Source organism: Triticum dicoccoides, chromosome 1B, assembly GCF_002162155.2.
Source record: "Triticum dicoccoides isolate Atlit2015 ecotype Zavitan chromosome 1B, WEW_v2.0, whole genome shotgun sequence".
NCBI lineage: Eukaryota > Viridiplantae > Streptophyta > Magnoliopsida > Poales > Poaceae > Triticum > Triticum dicoccoides.
In genome coordinates this window covers 9,921,727-9,927,160 of record NC_041381.1, presented here as the reverse complement: position 1 = coordinate 9,927,160, position 5,434 = coordinate 9,921,727, and the positions used below count along the sequence as shown (strand labels likewise).

The 5,434-nt window shown below is 43.9% G+C and overlaps 1 pseudogene; it reads left to right on the top strand.

Moving 5' to 3' along the window:
- Positions 1 to 372: 372 nt before the first annotated feature.
- LOC119315542 lies at positions 373 to 5,168 on the top strand (annotated as a pseudogene).
- Positions 5,169 to 5,434: the final 266 nt, after the last annotated feature.

The following is a 5,434-nucleotide window of genomic DNA, read 5'->3' as shown; positions in this document are numbered from 1 at the left end:
TTGTTACAAAATGCGCGCGATGTCATACAGCTACAAGCTGAAATTTACACTGTGGATTAAACCAGACAACGTTTCACTGCCCTTTTCGAGCCAAACCCCTGCTCAAATAAACAACTCGTGCACCCATCATGCACTGCATATTGGTCTCACTCTCACTTTTCCATTGCTTTGGAGCCAAGTATGCGATGCGTTCAAGATTCAACCAATCCAAGAAAAATATATTTTGTGGTTGTGCGGTAGGTGTCCTGTCACAATAAGGTATAGTCAGTGGAGGTATTTGTTTAGTTTGCATTGCTGTTCAGCCACATTCTCCATTTCAAGTACCATACACTTCTTGCTCACAACACCCTCTTCTCCAATCTGCACCACGCTTGTGTTTCCCTGTGTAGTGCATGTGTTTCTTCTGGGCATTCCAATGGCGGAGCTGGTGGCCATCATGGCCATCCGGCCACTGGTGTCCATGCTGATGAACAAGGCGTCCAGCTCCCTCCTTGACCAGTACAAGGTGATGGAGGGAATGGAGGACCAACACAAGATTCTAAAACGCAAGCTTCCGGCCATCCTCGACGTCATCACCGACGCCGAGGAGCAGGCGACAGCCCACAGAGAAGGGGCCAAAGCCTGGCTCCAGGAACTCAAGACAGTGGCCTATGAGGCAAATGAAGTCTTCGACGAATTCAAGTACGAAGCACTCCGCCGTGAAGCCAGGAAGAAGGGGCACTACAGAGAGCTTGGCTTTCATGTAATTAAACTCTTCCCTACTCACAACCGTGTTGAGTTTCGTTGCAGAATGGGTCGCAAGCTTTGCAGGATTCTACAGGCCATTGAGGTCCTCATAGCAGAGATGCACGCCTTTAGGTTCAAGTACCGACCACAGCCGCCGGTTTCCAAGCAATGGAGGCAGACGGACTATGTTATCATCGACCCACAAGAAATTGCCAGCAGATCCAGAGAGAAAGATAAGGAGAATATTGTTGATACACTACTTCGTCAAGTAAATAATATAGATCTTGCAGTTGTTCCTGTTGTTGGAATGGGGGGCCTTGGCAAGACCACATTAGCGCAGCTCATATACAATGAACTTGAAGTTCAAAAGCACTTCCAGCTGTTGCTCTGGGTCTGTGTCTCCGATACCTTTGATGTGAACTCCGTGGCTAAGAGTATAGTTGAAGCAACTCCCAAGAAGAATGAAGATACAGACAAACCACCACTAGATAGACTTCAGAAATTGACCAGTGGAAAGAGGTACCTCCTTGTATTAGATGATGTCTGGAACAGAGATGTCCATAAGTGGGAAAGGCTGAAGGTCTGTCTTCAGCATGGTGGCATGGGCAGTGCAGTGTTGACAACAACCCGTGATAAACAAGTTGCTGAAATTATGGGTGCAGATAAAACCTACAATCTCAAGGTTTTGAAGGATAACTTCATAAAAGAAATTATTGAGGCTAGAGCATTTGATTCAGAGAAAGAGAAGCCTGATCAGCTAGTCAAGATGGTTGATGAGATTGTGAAGAGATGTTCTGGCTCTCCTTTGGCTGCAACTGCACTGGGCTCTGTACTTCGTACCAAGACTAGCGAGAATAATGGAAAGCTGTATCATCCAGAATCAGCATTTGCACCGAGGAAACTGGAATTTTGTCAATACTCAAGCTCCGCTATAACGATTTGCCAGCACACATGAAGCAGTGCTTTGCTTTCTGTGCCATATTCCCCAAGGATTACAGGATTGATGTGAAGAAGTTGATCCAACTATGGATCGCAAATGGTTTTATCCCAGAACACAAGGATGATAGCCTTGAAACCACCGGAAAACATATTTTCAATGAGCTTGCCTCAAGGTCATTCTTTATGGACATAGAGGAAACTAAAGAGTATTGGGACAAATATTCCAGGACTACATGTAAAATCCATGATCTTATGCATGATATTGCAATGTCTATTATGGAAAAGGAATGTGTTGTTGCGACTGTGAAACCAAGTCAAACCGAGTGGCTTCCAGATACTGCTCGGCATTTATTTTTGTCATGTCCAGAAACAGCAGGTATTTTGAATGATTCTTTGGAGAAAAGATCCCCTGCTATTCAAACACTGCTGTGTAGTAATGATGTGCGAAGCTCATTGAAGCATCTACGAAAATACAGCTCTCTGCATGCCTTGAAGCTCGGGATCAGAGACAGAAAAACGTTTCTACTGAAACCGAAGTATTTGCATCACCTAAGGTACCTTGATCTCTCATTAAGTCATATCGAAGAACTTCCTGAAGATATTAGCATTCTATATAACCTACAAACATTGGACCTTTCCAACTGCTATTACCTTGTTCGACTTCCAAGGCAAATGAAGTATATGACTTCCCTCCGTCACCTCCACACTGATGGATGTCGAGGGTTGAAGAGCATGCCTCCAGAACTTGGAAAACTCACCAAGTTGCAGACGCTCACATGTTTTGTAGCAGCAGTTACTGGCCCTGATTGTAGTGATGTTGCACAACTACAGGATTTAAACCTTTGTGGTCGGCTAGAGCTGCGGCAGGTAGAGAATGTTGAAAAAGTAGAAGGAAAAGTGGGAAACCTTGGAAAGAAAAAGGATCTCAGAGAACTGATATTAAGATGGACTTCTGTTTGCGACAGCGAGGTGCTTGCCAATTTTGAACCTCATGATGGATTGCAGGTTCTGAGGATATATTCCTATGGAGGAAAATGCATGGGTATGTTGCAAAACATGGTTGAGATCCATCTTTTTCATTGTGAAAGATTGCAATTTTTGTTCAGATGCAGTACAATCTTCACTTTTCCAAAACTGAAGGTGCTTATGTTAGAACATTTGTTGGGTTTAGATGGATGGTGGGAAATAGATGATAGGCAAGAAGAACATGCAATATTTCCTGTGCTTGAGAAGTTGTTTATTAGTAATTGTGGAAAATTGGTAACATTACCTGAAGCACCATTGCTGCAAGGACCTTGTGGTGAAGGTGGTTATACATTGGTACGCTCAGCGTTTCCTTCCCTAAAGGTGCTTGAATTGATAGATTTGGAGAGCTTTCGGAGATGGGATGCAGTCGAAGAGACTCAAGGAGATCAGACATTGTTTCCTTGGCTTGAGAAAGTATCAATTCAAAGATGCCCGAAGTTGATAAATTTTCCTAAAGCACCGTTGCTTGAAGAACAATGTAGCGGAGGTGGTTATAGATTGATACGCTCAGCATTTCCTGCCCTCAAGGTGCTCAAAATGAAATACTTGGAGAGCTTTCAGAGATGGGATGCAGTCGAAGGGACATTGTTTCCTCAGCTCGAGAAATTGTCAGTCGAGAATTGCCCAAAGCTGATTGATTTACCCGAAGCACCAAAACTCAGTGTGTTGAAAATCAAAGGTGGCAAACAAGATATCTTCCAGTGGGTTGACAGATATTTGTCTTCATTGACACATCTGACATTGAAGCTAGAATACACTTCCAGATGGACATCATCACAGGCTGAGTGCACTTCAATTGTACCTGTGGACAACAAGGAGAAATGGAACCAGAAATCCCCTCTGACAGTTATGAAGTTAGAATACTGCAACTCGTTCTTCAGAGCAGGAGCACTAGACCCGTTGGACTATTTTGTAAATCTTGAAAAGTTGAAAATTGATAGTTGTGATGTGCTCGTCCACTGGCCAGAGAAAGTGTTCCAAAGCCTGGTATCCTTGAGGATATTAGGGATTGCACACTGTAGTAATCTGACTGGATATTCACAAGCTCCTCTTGTGCCATCAGCAACCGAAAGGAGTAAACACCTGCAAGGCCTCGAGCCTTTTGATTTAATGGGTTGTGAGAGTTTGGTAGAGATGATCAACGTCCCGGCATCTCTCAAGCGCATGGATATTAGGTGGTGTCCTAAGCTTGAGTCCATATTTGGGAAGCAGCAGGACATGCCAGAGTTAGTTGAGGAATCTTCTTGCAGCGAGGCAATCGTACCCATAGCTGTATCAGAGTTGCCATCCTCACCCATGAATCATTTCTATCCATGCCTAGAAGATCTATGGTTAGATGGATGTGATAGTTTACCAGCGATTATTTATCTTCCGCCGTCCTTAAAGACCATAGCTATTGGTGTCTGTAGCAGTATTCAAGTCCTGGCATGTGAGCTGGATGTGCTCCAGATACCACAATTCACTACTTCCATAATTGCAGCAGAGTCGTCATTAGCAGCAGCAGCAGCAAGAGAGCATTCACTTCCTCCTTGTCTTAAACATCTAGACATATGGTCCTGTACTGGAATGTTGGGGGAGATTCTCCGTCTGCCCTCATCCCTGAGGAGACTGAGGTTTGAGAAGGTCAGTGGATTGACATTGCTGGAGTCTTTGTCAGCGGAGCACCCCCCATCGTTGGAATCCCTTGAGCTTCATTACTGCACTACCCTGGCATCCCTGCCGAATGAGCCTGAAGCATACGGGTCTCTCCGAGAGCTTGGAATTATAGCCTGTCCAGCTATAAAGAAGCTCCCTAGATGCCTGCAGCAGCAACTGGGCAGCATCAAGAACAAGAAATATCTTGATGCCTGTTATCAAGGTACGCAACATGCCTTTCTATCTTTGCCACATTTAACTAAACAGATGCTGTCATCCATCCCATCCCATGTACCACGCCAAAATATTTGCACAAGTTTGTTCTGTGTTATTTTAATGTCATATGGTATAAATTCTCATGCTACATTAGTTTGCACAATTTTGTTCTGACGTCATTTGTGATATGTGCAGTAATGGCTCTTAAACCGAAGACATGGAAGGAAATACCAAGACAAGTCCGTGAGTGGAGGGAGGCTGCTCAAGAAGCCAAGGAACTCAAGCAATCCATGCAGGAGTAAATAGGACGACAATTACATGGAAATGTCATTGATTTTGTTACCTTCAGATAATGTACTACTAGGACATGTCATGATTGCAATCAGTCGGCTTGGTTGAACTTTGACCTTTATCTTGTTCAGATACTTGTAATGTGGATTAATTCATCCCCTTTGACAGTTGCCAGGTTTAGTTGAAGTTGGGGTACCTACTTTGTGAGCTATATATGTATATCTTGTTTCAGCTAGTGTCGTTAGTTGGTGGAGACATTGGCCTGTAACTTGATCCTGCATCTCCTCTGATAGGGAGGAACTAAACCAGTACTCCATGTTTTTCTTTGGCTGTAATTGTTTTATCTGCTACAAGTAACGAGCTTGCTCTGTTCTGAAGCAAGAGTAGCCGAGGTTGTATTTGGCTGTAATGGTTAATAAGGTAGTCCAGGTTGTTGTTTGCTTGTGATATTGCTAAGCTGTTGTCGTGTTCAGGATTATCTGACATTTTCCTACTCCAGTACAGGTTAGCATCTTCTCTGCTTCCTCTGCTGCAGCTAGCGATGTTCACTTTTGGTCACTGTCAATGGACTGGTGAACATGTAGGTGTGGGTGTGATCAGG